Genomic DNA, 20400 nt, shown 5'->3' on the forward strand with positions numbered 1-20400 from the left:
CAGACAACCCAACAATTCTACTTCTAGTTATCTACTCCTACTCAGGAGAAATGAAACCATGTCCACACAAAGACTTCCACTAGAAAATTCATACCAACAAATACTGGAAACAAACCCAAATGGATACACAAAATAGGGTCTATCCATACAACAAATGCTATTCAGCAGAAAAAAATAAAAGGAACTTTATGATGGATGAACTTCAGAATCATGAAGTGAAATATACCATATAAAGAGACCAAATATTGTGTGATTCCTCTTACATGAAATTTCCAAAAAAGGACAAATTTATTGAGAAATAAAGTAGAACAGGGTTTGCTTAGGGCTGGGGGTATGAGCTGAGATTAACTGTAAAAGGGCATGAGGAATCTTAATAGGGGGATGAAAATGTTCTAAGACATTTATGGTGACGATTGCATCACTTGGTGGAGTTACCAAAAATCATTTAATTGTATACTTGAAATAGGTGAACTTTATGTGTAAAATATACCTCCATGAGGTTGTTAAATAAAAAATTAAATTAAATTAAAAATAAATTAGTAAAAGCCAATGTATTATTTGATTCTAGATGGAATACATATCACTGCCTCAAGCTCAAATCTTAGCCTTTTCACTGCATTAATTGATTTAAAGTTTGTTCTCCAAAATGTGTCAAAAATCCACAGAAAATAATTACAGTGTTTATATTTTTTAAGTAAATACAGTTTAGGTGCTATATTTTATTAAATAAATTATTACTTTAAAGTATAAAAACTTCCTATTGCTATTCATTCTTGAAAAAACACAAAAATAGAGAAAAATGTACATCTGCTTTCCTAAACTTCCTTTCTGGAACACTGAGCTCATGGGGTAAAGTCGAATGTTGCAGTCAGCGGCATGGAAATATCATTCAACTATAGACGAACAGCGCAGCGAAAATCTCAAGGCTTATTGAACCCTTCTTCATGGTTATACCAATCAGGCATCAAGGCCTTCCTTGTTTTTCCTGCGATCTTTAATAAAAATGAACCCATTTCTTTATTTTTCTTTCTGAAGCCATCCTAGTAATCCAAATTTTCCTTATTTCCTTATTTAATTTTGTTATAATTGCAGGTGGTTTCCTTAACTTTATTTACTTGCTGTAGATTAATTCTTCAATAACATTGGTTTTATCAGGTTGCAAAACCAGAGGTCTGGTTTTATCCCCAGACCTCTAATTGTTCTCATTGCAGGCAGTACACAATGCAAACAATGGCTTTCCTGTTTGGACCCACTCTACCTTTCCAATTTTATTTTTCACCTTATTGTTATAAGATTGGTTTCCTCATTGTCTTCTGTATTAGTGTCCTAGGACAAGCATAACAAATTGCTGCAAACTAGTTGGCTTTAAACAACAGAAATTTGTTCTCTTACAGTTCTGGAGGCCAGAAGTCTGAAATCCAGACTTCAGCAGGACTATGTTCCCTCCATGCTCCCAGCAGAGGAGAATCTTTCATTACTTCTTCCAGCTTCTGGTGTTACCAGCAATCCTTGGTGTTCCTTGGTTTGTATATGAGTACATATCAGTCTACTCTCTGCTCTTGTCTTTCCATGGCCTTCTGCCCTGTGTGTTCTCCCATTCTCTTCTCTTCTAAGGACATTTGCCATTAGGCCAACCCTAATCCAAGATGATCTCATTTCCAGATCCTTAATCAATTACACCTGCAAAGGCCATTGATTCAAACAAGGTCACATCCATGGGATCTGGGTGGATATAACTTTCCGGCACCATCTTTCATTCCATTCCATTGCCCAAGAACCCTATGTCCTTTTAATACTTTGACCATGTTGTTTCCACATTTGAAATTTCTCTTTCAGTCTCTTTTCCATGTCCTGCTTAGATTTTGAGTGTAGCTCACAAAGCTTTTAATCAGAACACCCTTTATTAGTTCTTCTGAACTTCTATAGCACTCACTGTTCTCTTCATTTCTGCATTGTTTCTGTTCCTGTTTGTAGGTCCTGTTTGCCAACCAGATTTTAATCTTCTGTCAGAAGATCTCAAATTCTCAGCTTTCATTGCATGAGGGGATCTTCAAAAAGACACGCTTGTGTCCCACCACCAAGGGTTCTAATTTAATCTAATTTAACTGGTCTGGGGGAGTGTCCCAGGTATGGGTATTTTTTTAAAAGCTTCCTGATTTCATTCTAGTGTGCAGCCAAGACAGAGAATGCACTGTGCTAAAGCATGCATTCTCAAGAGGGAGGGCTAAAATTGGTGCTTGATGTGGGGTGGGGGTACAAAAATCTTAGACATTACAATGGGCCAAAGTATATAAATATAGAGAGAGTAAATAAATCTATGGTAATTATAGGGAAATGTCTAAAAGAACTTCATAGAGGAGGTGATAATGAAAAACATGTTGATAACACTGCTCTAAAGTATATCAAAGTCACCTGGGGAATTTGATAAACTGCACGTGGCTGAACCCCCAGAGATTTTGACTCAGGAGTTTGGGTTGTGGCCCAAAACTCTGTATGTTGAATAACAACTAACGGTTATTGCATGCTTATAAATACCAAGTACTCTCCTGAGTGTACCCATCATCATTTCAGTTTACAGATGAAGAATCAGAGGCACAGAGAGCAATTTGCCCAAAGTCACTCTGCTAGTAAGTGACAGAGGAAAGATTTGAACCCAGGGATTTCTGCTCAGGTGCTTAACCCCCCAATCATACGAAGTTAAGTGCTAGAGCTTGACAACCACTGTGCTGGAGGGTAGGAAACATGCTTCATAGTTCTCTTCTATTTCCTTCCACGAGGAACAGACTGCTTAACATATAGAAGAGGCCAAAGAGCACTTGTTGAGTTAATGACCATGATACAAATAAAGAACCAAAGCCAGACAACAGTAGGGCCGTGGGCACCTAGGTCAAGATCGTCAGTCAGGACCACAGGGCTTAGATTCCATTGGTTGACTGGGTTAGTTACCTTGAAGCTGGTTAAATGGGCCAGGATGAAGAAGCCTTTGTCTTTGGTCTGAGAGGTGCAGGGGGCACTTGGGAAATCTCCAGTTTATTACAACGATTAACACACAGTTTAAACAACAAAAATCTCAAAATGTTCGTGGCTCATTGTTTCAAAAGCCATTTGATAGTCTGAGATTCCTTTAGATCAGGGGTTCTTAACTTTTCTGAAGTTCCATGCACTCCTTTGGCAATCATATGTGAAATCACATAACATATATTTAGAAAATTATGCTGAGAATGTGTGAAGCCTATAGGCCACTTCTCAGAGTAATGTTCCTAATGTGTAAAAATGTCATGAGATTACGAAGACAACCAAACAGTATATTGAATTACACTTATCCAAATGTATGATAGGGTGATATCTGTGTTTCTTATTCACATTTTTAAGAAGATCTACTAACAAGTCTAAAATCAACTAATTTGATATTGTGACGAGTGTGAATAATATTTCAAGTGATACGTAACAACTGAAAAGTGATACAGGAATACTTGTGATTTCTATTGGTGACAAGGTCACAGGTAGTGCTAACACTAATGTGGTTTATTGCCAAATTCATAGTAGAAAGAAATGCTCATTTTCAGCTAATGAAAACGATGTAAATGTTTTCCCACCCATGGACCCTTGAGGGTGGGATGAGGATCCCAAGTTAAAACCCCTTCTACAGAACTCTAATAGCTTAACCCTATCTGCTTAACCCTGTCCTGTTCGGCCTGTCTTGTTTTAAGGGAACTCCATTAACTAGCTCCATCACTGTCAAAACCTTTTAGCTAGGAAAGTCTCCCCAAAAGTTTAAGACATGGTCTCTTGACACAGCAGCAGCTTTGGATACAGTGACTCTTATAATGACGAGAACTGAACAGTGTTGTGGGGCAGGATTAATTAGAAAAGTGTTTCTGGAAAGCAACATTTGTCTTTGCTTAACAATCAGCTGGGAGGGAAAATGCAGATTCTTGGGCACTCCCATCCCCCAACCGGAACACGCATCTCTCTCTCTCTCTCTCTCTCTCTCACACACACACACACACACACACACACACACACACACACACACACACACATCTCAGAGCTTCTAATTCAGTGGGTCTGGGGCGAGGCTCAGGAATCTGCATTTTTAAATGCTCCAGGCACGTGAATAAACTGCTGCTGATCAGGTGCAGATTAGCCTAGAGTCTAGTTTACTAGAAACCTCTTTGAGAGCAATTTGTGTTTCACATTGAAAAAAGGAAGAAGCAAGCAGCCAAGCCTTTCAGAGTATTTCCCAACAGCTGCCAGGTCAGTACCTCAGGTGGCTGGTTTGGGGCAGACACCTTCTAACTCTCAGATTCACCGTCAGGGCAGAGCATTTTATAGTTCCGATCAGAAATTAAATCTTGTGGCTCAACTTTCCTCTTTTGCAAAAGGAAAACATTCTCCTCCTTTTCTTCCCCCATTTCCCGTTTTCCCCGCAGGATGCTGCAAAGACTAAAAGGAATTCCATGATTCACAGAGAGGCTTCAAGGCTTAACAAAGGTGCCAAATAAATACATTGAAGTTTCAAGAACCCCGTAACTTTGGAGCACATGGGTTAAGGATTTCTTGGACGCAGAACGCTTGCTATTCCACAATGTATATAGGAGAACTCCTTTATCTTATCTGTAATAACTTTAGCTGCAATAATTTTATCTGCAATCTGGAAGATAGCTTAAGACTGTGTTAAGAGAACAATGATATAAACCTCTCTCGGTCATTAAACCCTTAACCTTTTTCTAGAAGAAACACAGGGGGGAGACTTGTGGCTTCCTGATCCTTTTATATCTTTAGTCTCACCAGTCAAGACTTTATTAGAAACTTAACTAAAGCCACATAGACTCTATCTAGCACACAGGTGGTAAAATTCTTCATTGAGGACTGAATGTATCTAAAACTACAGCTTGAAATTGTAGTTTTCTTATGTGAACAAAGAAGCCCAATAACATACTGCCCTAACATATTAAACACATCTTTTATATGTAACACAATGCTAAATAACATTTATTAGCAATTACAGTGTGATTTATTCCCCCCACACCCGCCCTTGTTATAGGGCTATTTATAGCTCCTGGCAGTAAATTTAATTTATCAGTGTTTTATGTTTTTAAAAGCTTCCTATTTAACAGGTGATTGGTCAGTGAAATGTATAGTTGATGGACTTCTCTCCACTGTTTCATCCACCTCTCACAAATATCAATAGCACTTATTACTACTTTTGTTGGTTTTCCCCCTGATATCTCTCCAGTGCTTACAATGAAGTCTGGTACAGACAATATTTATTAAATAAACTCTGAGCCAGGCACTGTATTTTCTACTTTACTACAGTTAATCTCATTTGATCTGATTAATTAAATATTCTTCATTAAATTCTATGAGGTCAATTAGAATTATTATCACAACTTCATTTTATAAACTAAAAAATATGAGTCTGAGAAACACTGAATGTATTTCTAAGGTTTCAGAGAATGACTGGAAAAACTAACACTAAAATTTGAAGTTGGGTAGGCCCAGGGGTTTATATTTGTTTAGTCCAGGGGTCAGCAAATTACAGCCAAAAGTGAAATCTGGCCCACTGCCTGTTTTATTGAAACACAACTCACTCATTTACGACTTTCAAAGATGATTTGAAATAAGGAATATTTTGAACTCTAAATCCTTATTTCCTAAACCTCAATAAAGACTAAACAAGTTGAAAATGTTTCACAACCTTATTATGTTGACAACATTTTAATAGATAAATTGTGTTTATATTTATCAGATTAATCAGATCTTAAAACATTAAAACATATGGACATTTACTAATTTTTTTTTAACTCTGTCCTGATGTTCAAGGGCCATTTGATTATAAGAAACAGAAGCACACTGAAAGCTTAAGTAAAGACCAAATCCAAGGAAACTGCAAAATCTAAGGGCAGGAAGAATCACTGAGTCTCACGGCTAGAATGGACTAAGAACCAGGAAGCCATCAGAGTCCATGGTCACTTACTTCTCCAGCTCTCACTCTTTTCAAAACCACATGACCTCTCATCTCAGTGCTCACTGCCTGTGTATCGAACAAACATGGCCCACAACAAATGTCCCTAAGTGGTGGCCTTGTCAAATGACTTTATACATCTAGTTTTTGTGGCCATTAAGAGTCTCTTGGTCAAATTCCTTGTTCAAACATCTAATGCGTTGCTGGGGAAATATGTGATATAAAAGTCTGTCTTTTCCCATGTTGTGGAGGGTCAAATTCTCCAAGAAGGCTGCATGAAGGAGAATAAGTGAATGTCATCACTTTATGTGCCCTAGTAAAATGATTCTCAATGTGATGAGAGTGGGTGTCTATCCTTCAGATTGCACTGTAACACTGTAATGAGCCACTATTACTCATAAGAGTAGATCATGTCCTTTAGTTTTGCTTATCTGGATAAAAGGTAGAAAACCATGCTCTAGTGTGATTTACAACAATACACTGTGCTAAGGAGAAAAAGCTTTGCAGAAATATTATACTTCAAACTAATACAAACATCCAAGTGTTGTTCCTTAACATATTTAACTTGGCATATACGCTTAAACAATAACTGATATTTAAATGGAGTCATTGAGATGATGATTTGTATTATTCATATGTGCTGTAAATGTCACTTTTCTTTTGGTTCCCTAATCTGATCTACATATTCGCTTGCTTTCTGTGTATTTTTTGTAATGTTTATGTTTAGCAAAATGGGAATATCAATAAGTACCACAATTTTATAGGCCTATCAAACAGCAGAATATCTAGTCTATTGGCAAACTTTCAATGATATTACCATGTCTGTCCCAGTATACTTTGCAGCAATTTTCCATTACATTCTTGGGATTACATTTATAATGCAGTATTAATCCATTTGCAAACTAACACCCAAGGTCATAATGTTGACCAGCAAAACTAATAATATACTTTTGCTGTTCATTCAGCAGCTAAGTATAATCTTCAATTATTTTGTAAGTGTTTTGATGAGTGTAGTTTGTTCGGTATATGAAAATGAGAATCCTTTCCCAGCTGGATTTACACTGGGATTGTTCCTTCTTGCAACAAAAAGACTCACTTTATAAATTAGTTGATCCTGATTGGAAGTGTTTTCCCAGACCAAAGCACAGTGTCTTTCTCTACAAATTTTAGTTTATTCTATGAGTGAGACTGTGATTTTGATTTCTGAATTATCATATGTCTTTGCATTATGTAACATTTACTGAGTACCTACAATATTGAAAGCACTATGCTAGAAGTTTGGGGTACACGAATGAATAAGAAAGTCACTGGCCTCAAAGAGCTTCTATTCATTAGGGAGCAGTCACTAAATCATCTAAACCTGATTATAATCTAAACACATGTTATAATACTAGAAGGATGAAAAAAATGCCATGAAAGAACAGAAAATGACTATTAGTTATTCTGGGAGTGAGACAAGAAAAATTGCTTATGATATGAACTTTGAGTTTAGCCTTGAAAGAAGAAGGAAAAATTCAGGCAAAAGAGAACAACATGAGAAATTATAGTGAGGTAAGGCAAAATAATTAAATTAGTAAAAGGATTTTGTCCAGGATGGCTTCGCTATATTGGGGAAAGAAGAAATAAATAAGGAGAAATAAATAAGGTGGGATCATGGTATATGAGTAAAAAGCCTTGCATGCTAATGCAGGGCATTCAAACGCATCATAAAGACAATGGAAAACCATTGAAAGTTTTTTTAATTTGAGAATTTATAAAAGCATATTGTGTTTTAGAAAAATAATGCATGTGGCAATGTGGAGGATTGATTAAATTGCAGTGATTTCCATGAGTATTTCCATAGATTGATACTACCAGGTAAATGTCTTTCTGCAATAAAAACATTTATCCATGTATTTGTTTAACAATCACATGCCAAGAATCCTATTTTGAGTTATCATGACCAAGTATATGTTACTACCATTAATTAACTAATGGTTAATTCCTTTCAAATTCAAGAAAACCCAATATTCTCACATTTCCCTTTGTACCAAACCTACAAACATACCTTTCAGGAGTAGTTAAGCTTCATTTACGTCAAGTTTGCTTCTTGCCATTTATAATTATACAATATGGAGTCATACATCATTATTCAAATTATTTTAAAACTTTCAAAAAAAGAAAGAACATAGATTACCAATAGTAAGAATGAAAGAGAAAATATCACTACAGATCTTACAGATTTAAGAAGATGTAAGGAAAAATTATCAACTTCATGCCAATAATTTCAACCACTTATGTGAACTTAACAAATTCCTCGAGAGGTACAAATGACCAAAACTAACAAAAGAAGAAATAGAAAATCTGAATCATTCTATGTCTATTAAATAATATAATTCCATAATTTGAAAATATTCTTGAAAAGAAAACTCCAGGTCCAGATGGCTTCACAGATGACTTTTGCTGAATATTTAAAAAATAATAACAAACTTAAACTCTTTAGGAAAATAAAGGAGAAGGGGATACTTCCCAACTCATTTTATGAGCATAGCATTACTATCACCACAACCAGATGGAAACATTACAAGAAAATTACAAACCCATATCTCTACAGACTCAAAAGTTCTCACCAAAATATTGGTTCTCAACAAATTTGAATCCAGTCATGAACAAAAAGGATATTACATCATGACAAAACATGGTTTATTCTAGAAATGTGTTTGATTTAATCTTCAAATTATTTTAAAAGTTTAAAAGCTGAGATTTAGAACTAACAGAAAGCTTCAATACGCGTACATGGGGTAAATGACACACAGGGATGCTAACCCTTTAGTATCTTATTTTCCTTGAACTTAATGGACATGGATCCAGTTGAATGCATAGAAAGCAGTGTGCAGCCCAAGCCTAAGACTGTCTGTACGTGACATCCCCCTGACCACAATGACTGGTTTACGTGTGAGGTCCAATCAGAGTGAGGCCTAAGACTTCTGTTTGTTAGCTGAGCAAAGAGAAGTTTTCTCTTACCTTGGAATCTGTGTCAAACATGTTATTTTGTTATAAGAATGAAGCTGACATTTTAAGGTCAGTGAGGCAATTACAAAAAGAAAGTATAGAGATGAAGCCCAGATCAAACCATTCACAAAGCCCTTTCTACGTCTGAACTTTTTCATAGAAGTCAATTAATTCCAGTCTTAGCTAGTTCGATTATGTTTTTATTAATTAAGCAATAAATAAACATAGAAGAAAGATCTGAAAATACAGATAAGCCCACTCTGCTTCCACTACTTTTGCATTTACCACACATATTTGACCATAATATTGAACTTACAAAATCTAAAATTATTCAATATCTGTATCATCTGTCTGAACAATACAAAGTCTCTAGAACACTAACTGATAATCCCTTACAATTTATAACAGTGTATTTTAGGTATATGTTATAGTCCCTCAAAATTATTTTTTACAGTGCTTACATAGATTGACCCATATTTTTACATTTTATCATCTCTTTTTGAATCTCAGGACATTGATTTGGAATCACTTTCTTCCATCTGAAGCACATATTTTAGAATTTCCTTAGGTTAGGGATTGTTGATTACAATCTCTCAGTTTTGATATATCTGAAATGTCTTCATTTGGCCCTTGTTTTGAAATACATTTTTATATGCATATAATTCCAGAGTGAGAGTCGTTTTGTTTCAGCACATTAAAATTATTCTAATTTGTTTTACCTTTCAGGGTTCTTCTCAGCTTAATCATTGTTTCTTGGAAATCTGCTGTTTTCTTTTAAAAGTTACCTTGCCACTAGTATCCTACATTTATCTACAATGTAGCTGGGTGGGTTTTCTTTTTCTTTTTTTTAAATTTATCCTGTCGAGAATTGATGAGCATTTTGAATATTTGGATATATGTTTTTCATTAGTTCTTGAAAGACATTAACTCTGCCTCATTCTACCTCTCATCTCTTTCTGGAATTACAAGTTGGTACATGTGAAATCTTCTCATGCTGTCATTTATGTCTCAGTGTCTCTTCATATTTTCTGCCTCTTTATGTCTCTGTATTACATTCTGCATACCTTTCAGTACTATCTCCCAGCTCACTAGTTCTGATTTCAGCAGGGTCTAATCAGTTTTTAAAGCAACCTATTACATTTTTTTCAAGTATAGCACTTTTCATTTATAGAAGTTCTATGTGATTCATTTTCAAAGTATTTGAATCATCTGTTAGTCTTTTATTTCTTTAAACATATTAAACATATCAATTGTGTTAATAATTCAAATAGTTAAAACTGTTGTGGGTTTATTGATTCTGCAGCTTGCTCATTATGGCCATGCTTCTTTCCATATTTTGTGATTTTTGACTGTGATTTGGTAATTGTTAGGATTTATCTATAGAACTTTTCGATGCCTGGATTGAAGGCACCTCCCTTCTGAAATGATTTGTGTTTAGTTTTCCCAAACTCTAGAGGAACACAACTAACTTCAACTTCATATTCACCTTGAAGTTTTCAGACTATGTGGAGTGGTGTGAATTTGGGCTGCAATCCCTAGGGGTTGGCTTGTGGCTATTAATTTAAAAGAGACTTTTCTACCTTCAACCAAAGTTTAAATACTACAATTTTCCTTGCAGACCTCTTAGGAAATTGGGAGTAGGAGAGCTTTATTTCACTGTCACACTAAATAAGTGTACAGATTCACCATCAGTACCTAGTTTACTTTCACACTGAGTACTCTACATCCTAGTGAAATTCAAGCATCTCAAAATTAGACTCCCCAATTTGAGAGGACCTTGGAATAAATCTTTTGTCCCTTGTACTCCTCAAGACTCAAAAAGTGAAGTTCAAGTTCAAAAGATTTGGTAATTGCCACCAAAGTAAAAGACGGAATGTTCAGTGTTCAAGTTTATGCTTGCACTTAGTTTTGGCATCTATGTATTCCATGCTTTCTTGCCATCTCACTGATATATTTAAACGCAAGTTTCTTCTTTTTTTAATCCAGCATATTTAAAGGTTTTGTTTGTTTGTTCTATAGTGGGAGTGTCAGTCTGGGTATCTTAGTCTATCCTGCTACCAGATATGGAAGTCCTCGTTACATATCTTCTCTCATGCTATTCTGTTAGCTGAAGACTCTCTTTGCACACTGTGCCAGTGAACAATTTATTACCTCTGTTCGAAAATCACTCTTTGTTGCCCACTGTGCAAAAATGCAGCCGGACCTCTTCAATAGTTTTTGTCAGCTGAGATAATGCCAAACTTTGGCAATAGTGGGTGATGGAGAGACATTGCAAGACGAATGGTTTTCCTTCCGGTTCCCGATGTGCTTCTTCAGTAGGCTTCTGCAGCATGTACAGCTTCTCCAGCACCAGGCTCCTGTAGCACTCACAACTTCCCAAAGCCTTGCTCCCTTAGTGCATATCGCGTCCAAGGTACCCACCTCCTGCAGTGTGGGCGGCTTCAGCAGCACCAGGCTCCTGCACTCAGGCAGCTTCTCCAATGCAGGGCAGTGAGCAGCAAGGAGCAGCCAGTCACTTTCCCCAGCTTGGATTGTTTGCTGGCGGACTGCCTTCAGTGAGACACCGCCTGTCAACAGCTTTCCCCCTGCATCCCTGAGGGGGTATTTCCAGGACTTCCATCACAGCAATTTCTCTGCCATTCAGCAAGTCATGGGTGTAAACTTTTTTTCTGGATCTCAGACCTGGGGTGGAGGGGAAAAGGAGATCTTCCCTGGGTATTCCATCTCAGTGCTAGGGTTGGGTAGTGGCTGATTCTTACATCTGCTTTTTCTATATTTTTTAGAGTTCTCTTCACTTTTTCTAGTTAGTCCTCCCTTAATCAGATACCCTGATTCTTTATATTCAACTTTCCCTGTTCAAGTCACTGTACGGTCTCCTGACTCAGCTCTGACTGATGAACACACCTTCGTCTGGTAATCTCCTCTCTCCTCATCAAGATTCAGCTCAGCCATCATCACCATTCTGGATCAAGTGTATTAGAATGAAGCATATGAAAATGCCATTTTTTTGTGGGTCAAAAACAGTTGAATTTTGGCAATTTCAAGTGGTTCAAACTAATATTTTTCTCTGTAGTCCTCATTGTATACCTCCACCAGCACTTATGCTATTAATTGAACATATGAAATTTTTAATATAATGTCATCTACTACTATAAGAATGCAGTCTTGGGAATGATTTTTAATCTTTTATTCCTAACACCTAAATGCCTAATCAAATTCATAGTAATTACTGTATGCTCAAAAAAAAAAATGCTTGTTGAACTAACTGAATACTGGCAAATCATTTTGTCGCTCTAATCTTCAATTTCTTTCTCTTCTAACTAGGATCATTAACACCTGCTCTATTTAATACAAAAGTTTTTAAAATGGACTAAATGAATATTTTTTTTCTACTTCCTTAGTACAACGGAAGGCTGATCATGCCACTAAAATGTATTATTTCTGTGGAAAAATAATTGAAAAATTACTCTTTTAATAGTAAGATTTTGTTTTTAAAATATTATAATTAATTGCAGTTAGTTAAAAAACACAAAAAATATAAAGAAATAAAAACTATTCAAAATCCTACAAACCAGAGATAAAACTGTTAGTTTCCATGTAGTTAGTTTCTAGTACTTTTTCCACGATCATTTTAAAAATTAAAACTGAGAAAAACTCTATGTATAGTTTTATATCCTGCTTTTTATATTCAATGTAATGTTGTAAGCATTTTCCTATGTGATTAAATACTATTTTAAAAACACATTTTTAATGGCTGAATAATAGTCTATCATATGAATAAAACATCAATAACTTATTAAGTTATTGGGACATGTACGATGTTTTAATTTTTTGAAATTATAATAATATTAAGATAAACAGTCTTACAAATATTTATGCATATCTTTCATTGCTTCCTTAAAAGAAATTAGTAGGAGGATATAGTAGATCAAAGCATACAAATATTTTTATGGTTTTTTTGAAACTATTGCCAAATTTCTTTCTAGAAATTGCACCCATTTGCACTCCAACATGAGAATAGCATTTCAATGCATACTCAGCAACAAATGGTTTGGAAAAAAATTGCCAATTTAGGTGTTGAAAATACTATTTATTTACATCTGTATTTATTTTATTTTGACTATGGTAGAGGGTTCCTCCTATCCTGACATTAGAGACTCATGTTTATTCTACTCTTTTTTATCTAGTCCTAGCTATTATATTTCAGTTTTAGTGTATCACATGAAGTAGATTAGACATTTTTCTATAAATATAATAATCTATACATTATTTGATAATCTGAAAGTCAACCTTAATATAGTTGCAAAATCTGTAGACAATACGAGGCATTTTCAGGGGAGTGGGTATTTAGAAGAACTGAGCTATCGGCTTTTAAAAAGAGCTAATAATACACATGGTTTTGCTTTATTTATTTTATGATAAAGTATATAGTGTCCATAATGGCCTAGTCTTTATAGGTCTTTTATTATTTATGATTTTCACTACAGAGATCATTCTTCTCAATACGTGAGTAAATCCTCTGCTAAAATGAATTTTCCTACCTTATAGATAGTAGGCATGTTAGTAGTCAGTTGTCTTTTAATGTAAAATGCTATCTTTGTTGAAAGTGTGTGTGTGTGTGTGTGTGTGTGTGTGTGTGTGTGTGTGTGTGTGTTATGTTTGTGAACTATCTGGCATCAGTTCTAGTGAAGCTGGAGGAAACAAATGGCAGCTTTCTAAAGTGTTCTTCCCTACCCCATTCTTCTGGCTTCCAACACATTCTACTTCTTGCTTGCTACAACGGATGACCCTATTGCATTTTTGTGCTCTCAACAGCATCTCAGACACCCAGAATCCTCAGGTTGGTTTGTATGAGGACTAAGGAAGTGCCTGGGGTGTGCTAGTTAAGTATGACACGTATTTTCATGGAATGTATTAGAATTCCCCAGGAGAGTTTTGATCCCCTTCAGATGCTGGATAGACATAAGGAATGTGAAACATCGACTACCTAGATCAATTCAGATAAACAACCAGTGTTTTTATAAGAACCTGGACATGAGGTCACCCTTAAGTTCTCAAAGGAATTGACAGCATCTCTATATATCAACTTGAGCTTCTTATTTAACAAATATTTACTAATAGAAACCTACCATACAAGGCGTGATACAATGCATAAGAAATTCTTGCTATCCTCAGGAGACTGTAATCTATTTGTGAAAGCAAGACTTACATCAATAAGATTTTAAAAGGTTGATTTAACTAAAACACAAGGGCAATGCAAACTAGTGCATAACTGTTGTCTTAGTTTGGGTTTCTCTCAAAGCAGAACCTGAGGGAAGGACTTGGTTCAGGCGGTATATTTTGGACTTGGTCCCAGGAAGCAGGAGTGAGGGAGTAGGGAAAATGCATGAGAAAAAGAGAAAAGCCAATGTAATAGTGTCATTTAGAGGTCATTGTTGTGATAATGGAGGCTTACTTCTGCCAGCATCTCTACGAAGCAGACAGAATAGAAATGTCCATCGAAAAGCAGCAGGCAAAAGTATTTATGCATTGGTTCCAACAGCCCACAGATGAAGGGTTTTGCCGAGGAACAATTACTCTCCCACACTTCCGGACTGGGCTTGTCCACAGCAGAGCTCCCCTTGTATCAGAGAAAGCCCTGTGAGCATGTACTGGAGGTGGGTGAGGTGGGATGCCCGCTGAATGAAGTGAGTCTGAGCTTACACGGGCCTTTCCACTAGAGCTGCAGCTTAAATCAGAGGTGGGTCAAAGGGCTGTGACAAGGGCACTAGGGGAGCCTGTTACAACTGTCAACCTACAGAAACACTTAATAGGGGCGATGCATTCAGATGAGCACAGGTCACTGCAGGCTGGAGTGCTTGGGGCGGCTTCCTTAAGGAGGCTGGACTCCAGCTGAGCCTGGAAAGAACTGACAGAAATTCTCATACCAGGGATTTTGCAACGCATCAGGAGCTGGAGTTTTCCAAAGTGTGGATGTGTTAAAGGCAGCAGCTATATATTCCAGTATACTGTGCCTCCATGATTGAGTCTATATTCTATTTTGTCTCTTGTAATAACTTCACATTGATGGTTATGGCATTTAGGCATCTTTCAAAAGCTTGCTCAGGCTTTCACACACACACACACACACACACACACACACACACACACAAAGTAGTCCCTCAATTCAAGTGATTCTAGAGTACTAAAAATTCTGATACAGTTAATAATGGTTATTTTAAAAGTCCTTATGTACAAAAAAATACAGCTTATGATAATTTAACTTAATAATGATTCTGATAAAATAAGCTATTACTACTGAGTAAAATAGGTGACATATTTTTCCCTCTGAATTTTCATAGCCTTACTTATAAGGCATCTGTAAAATAAAAATAAAAAAAAGTTATTTATATTTAGGAGCCAGCAATTATATCAAAATATGTATATTTTAAAAAGGGTTTATAATTTTAATGTAAAATGAGGGTCTACCAAGAGTTGTATTTTTTCTTTCACCTCATCTTACTTATTACTGTCAATATAATCTGCTCATTATATTGGAAAAAATAAAACTGCATTTCTCTTAAGATTTATATGATAGAGACATTACCTAAATCCAACTTGCATTCTCCCCAATTATATCAAAGCCAAATATTTTCAGACTTACAAATGACCGATTTACAGATGCCCCTGGCATAAGGCTATTTGGTTGTCTCCATCCTACTCTTATATTCACTCACACACTCACTCCTCACTCACACTAAAGTGAGATTCCTTCCTCTTTTCCTCTTGTGAACAATTTCTCTATAAACAGCCGCTAATCTGACCTAAATTGATGATACACATACTACAAGAATGCACAGAAATATAATGTATACTACAAAAATCCCATGCCCCCTAACCCCATTCATTTCCCCTTTTTTCCTCAGGTCATGGGTGGGCCCTTGGAACTGCTCTGTGCTCTTCCACTCCCACCTCCCTCATTCTTTCATAACCTCAGGTGACAGCTATTTCCACCAGAGACAACTGCTTACACTTAGAGGTCCTTTTAAAATGCCATTCTGCTTTCCCTGGCTTCCCCAACAATTTCCTCAATAAAATCCCTACCTCTTTGCCCGATGAAATGAGATAATGTTCTTCAAAGCAATTATAAACTATAAAGCAGTATACAAAAGATATATCATCATTTGTGATATAACCCAAATAACCTAAGTCAGGCCTGTTGAGGAGTGCCTATGATAAGAACTTCAAAAAAAGGAGAAAAGTCAAAAGTTTCATAAAGTTTCCTTTCTCATTCCAAAGGCACACATATTAATTGAGGAATGTAGCATTCCATAAAAATATGTACCCTAAATCTGGCCATCCAAAATTAGTCATTTTTTTTCTTCCTGTCTTTTTATCAATGTGTATTTTCTTTCCCACAGGTGTGGTTACATTATATTTACAATTTTGCAGCCTGCCTTTTCAGTTAACATCCAAGTAGAAACATTTTTATTTTATTATATACCCCATAACGTACTATAAAGTGAAACCATTTTATTGAAATTTCACACAACAAAAATACCAGTACCATTAACCTCTTAAACCTTTGAAGGTATTCAGAAGTTCCCTTTAAAATATCCATAACTTTTCCAGGTATCCCCTCTAATTAAACTTACTTTTACTCAAACTCACTTAAATACATGCATATTAAATAGGTTAATTTATATAAATTATATCTCAATAAAGCTGTTATAAAAACATAATAAAAATAAATACAAATCAATTTGTATAAATGTGATTGCATTTTAAATTAATTGATAGTGTAGTAGGATGATTTACTGAATTATAATTTGTGTTTGGTCTGTGGATTTTTTTTCTGTCCTTAATCCCTGATGTTAGCCTAAGATTTTGTATTTCCTTTTGTCAGGGGTGTATACACGGCCAAGGAGAAGCTACATGAAGCAAATTCTCTTTCCACCTTAGATGAAAACCTAAACTCACTGAAAAGTTTATGTAAGGTGTCGCAGAGACGGAAGGGAGAAAGGGAAGACCACTTGAAAGTAGCAACAGGGAAAAGAAGGGCTGTTCTCCAGCTTGGGGCGAGGTCGGGGCAGGTGGCCCTGGATTGGGGTACCAGGAAGGGCTGGGTCCCAGGCACAGACATAACCAGCATTACCCAAATTTGCCTTGCCCCAGCAGTGTTACTGAAGCGTCAGCACACCCCAGACAAAAAGATCCTCTTAGGCTAGCACAGATTCCAGTAGAAAATAGGGTTGACCCTAAGATAAGAAGACCACTTTCCAGGAGTTTTGGATTTTAGTAGAAACTGGCAATTTTGTGTGAACCCTTGTAGGATCCCAGTAATCACAGAGTGAACATCTGTGCCAATCCGGAGGCCAGTGATGCAGGCTAGGTTTGCACTGGTTTCCAGGACAAAAAGAAATGCAGTTGTTTTCTCTAAGAAATTCCCTATTCGCTATACTAGTACTGCAACCATCTAGATTGCAATTATTTTTTAAATATCACCTCATAGAGATGTTACTAATCGATTTTTAAATTAAGCCCCCCCCCCCATAATGCAGTAGTACTGCTTTATTTTAAACCTGGAAGAGATCTTGTAGATCTAGTCCATCCTTGTCATTTTATGGATCAAAAACTTGAACCTGCAGAAGATTAAGTGAATCCTCCAGAGTCACAGAGATGAACCTGAACTAGAATCAGCTATGTTCACTCCTTGGCCACATATTCGGAGTAGGATTTGTAGTCACCACATTACATCACTAGTAGATTGATGAGTTATCAAGCCTGGCTGGGCAGCCTTGTAAGTTGTTCACTCTATGGATATACATGTGGTGCTGCATGATAGTCACATGTTTACTTGGGATAAAGCATGGCTCTCATGAGACTCACTTGAGAATGGTGGGCTTTCAAGTTTGTATAGTTCACCAGAAAAACACCATTACAACCCAAGTCGCACTTTTACTGTAGCCTTTCTCCCAAGAACAGCAGTGAGCAACTGTCATCATTACTATATACTATGTAAGTACAGGGTCCAAGATGGCAGACTAGATAAACACTGTGCCTGCTTCCTTCCATGAATACTTTAAAATTACAACTAAATTATAGAACAATCAACCTGGAGGACAATCTGAAGTCTCGCTGAACAGAAGTTTTACAACTAAGGATATAAAGGAAGAAGCCACGTCGAGACTGGTAGGAGGGGCAGAGATGCAAAACAGGCTGGCCCTAAACCTCTGTGTGGAAGTTGAGAATCAGGAGGGAAATCTGACATGGAGGTACCCCCCAGAATAGCCAGGGACCCTAGCCTCACACAGACTCCCCAGCCTGGAGTACTGGTGCCGAAAAGAGGAACCTCTATGACATCTGGCTGTGAAAAACAGTGGGGATTCTGACCATCTGGTGGGAAGGAAGGCTGCAGGAAACCCAGATGTCCTCTTAAAAGGCCCGTGCATAGACTCATTCACTCATAGGCACTCACCCCGTGTTCCAACAGAGGGACGGTGACTCAGGGGGTATTGGAGACAAGCGGGGAGTAGGTGTGTGGCTTCAGAAGGGCTGGAGGACAGTTGGCATTTTCCCTGTGTGAGGTCCTTCTCCCCTGCAGCCGGAAGATGGGCACCATCTTTCCTGTGTTGAGCCCGCCCCCACAGGCCACATCTGAATCTGATTGGTCTGGTGATCTCTGGTCTGCTGACTCACTGGGAACCCACCCCACTCAACTCCCCCAACACCAGCAGAACTTTTTTGGCGAGCAGCCAGCTCTGCCAGTACTGCCCTCTTTCTTGGAAAACTATCGGAGTTCCCAAGCCCCAGGTAAGCGACGAATGACCTCAGGGAGTTCTGAGACTTTTGCTAGGTAGATCCAGGCTCAGCACCGGCACCAAACCAGAATCTACATTAACTTGGTGACCACAACTCTTCCCATTCTAGTGACTCCCTGAGACTCTGTCTCTCCCAACTTCCATACTGCATGAAGCTTTATCAGTGACTGAACCTTAAGGGAGCAGGCAGATGGTAGCAGGCATCAGGGTGTCCTGTCTTTTTACAGAGCTACCCCAGACCTGGTACTGGTAGCAGCCATCCTGGGTTTATAGCATGGCCTCTCCCATGTGCCTCCAGGTTTAGCAAAGGCAGCAAACAACCGTGTATCACTTTTGCTCCTACCAGGTAGTTCCCAGCCAGTCACAGGTAGTGGGTGACCTGAGCTTGCACCGGAGCCCCTCCCAAGAGGCTCCAGAAAAAGTATACTTGGAGAATGGTTTCAGACCACGGCAGATCACCACTCGATTAGCCCCACAAGTGGTACACACAAAGGGTGGTCTCAACAGGCACCGGAACCGCTGGGATGATCCCATTCAGTGAGATAAACACCCTACAAAGCAGCCCGTAAGCTGTGGATGTGGCCAAACCCCACAGCCAATCAACCTGAGGGTAAATCCCACCCACTGACATTCCAATAGCAATCAAGGCTGAACTATATAACAGGAGGGGACACACAACCCATGCAAGGACACTCCAGGAACACCCAGAACAGGTGACCAGGGAGACTGTGCCAGGATCCCACAGGGCACCTACGACATAAGGTCACCTGGCCAAGATTGGGAAACAGCAGATCTACCTAACATGCAGAAACAAACCAGGGAGGCAGCCAAAATGAGGAAACAAAAAAATATGTCCCAAATGAAAAAGTAGGAGAAAACTCCAGAAGAAGTACTAAATGAAATGGAGGCAAGCAGCCTTCCAGATACAGAGTTCTAAACAATGGTTACAGAATGTTCAAGGAACTTAGTGGGAACTTCAACAAAGAGACAGCAAGCATAAAAAAGAACCAGTCAGAAGTGAAGAATACAATTCCCGAAATAAGGAATGCACTAGAAGGAAGCACAAGCAGACTAGATGAAGCAAAGGATCAAATCAGCAATTTGGAAGACAAGGCAACAAAAATACCCAATTGGAACAGCAAAAAGAAAAAAGAATCCAATAAAATCAGTATAGTTTAACAGACCTCTGGAACAACATGCAGCGTAACAATATTCACATCACAAGGGTATCAGAAAAAGAAGAGAGAAAGGGATTGAGAACCTATTTGAAGAAATAGTCACTGAACAATTTCCCTAACCTGGTGAAGAAAATAGACATTCAAATCCAGGAAGCACACAGAGTCCCAAACAAGATGAACCCAAAGAGGCCCACACCAAAACACATTATAATTAAAATGGCAAAGGTTAAAGACAAAGAGAGAGTCCTATAAGCAGAAAAAGAAAAGCAGTTAGTTACCTACAAAGGAGCTCCCATAAGATTGTCAGCTGATTTCTCAGCAGCGATTTTGCTGGCCAGAAGGGATTGGCATTAAATATTCAATGTGATGAAAAGCCTAGGATCTACTGCTAAGGGTACTCTACCCAGCAAGGCTATCATTTAAAATAGAAGGACAGATAAAGAGCTTCCCAGACAAGAAGAAG

The sequence above is a fragment of the Rhinolophus hipposideros genome, assembly GCF_964194185.1.
Source record: "Rhinolophus hipposideros genome assembly, chromosome: 2".
Classification (NCBI taxonomy): domain Eukaryota; kingdom Metazoa; phylum Chordata; class Mammalia; order Chiroptera; family Rhinolophidae; genus Rhinolophus; species Rhinolophus hipposideros.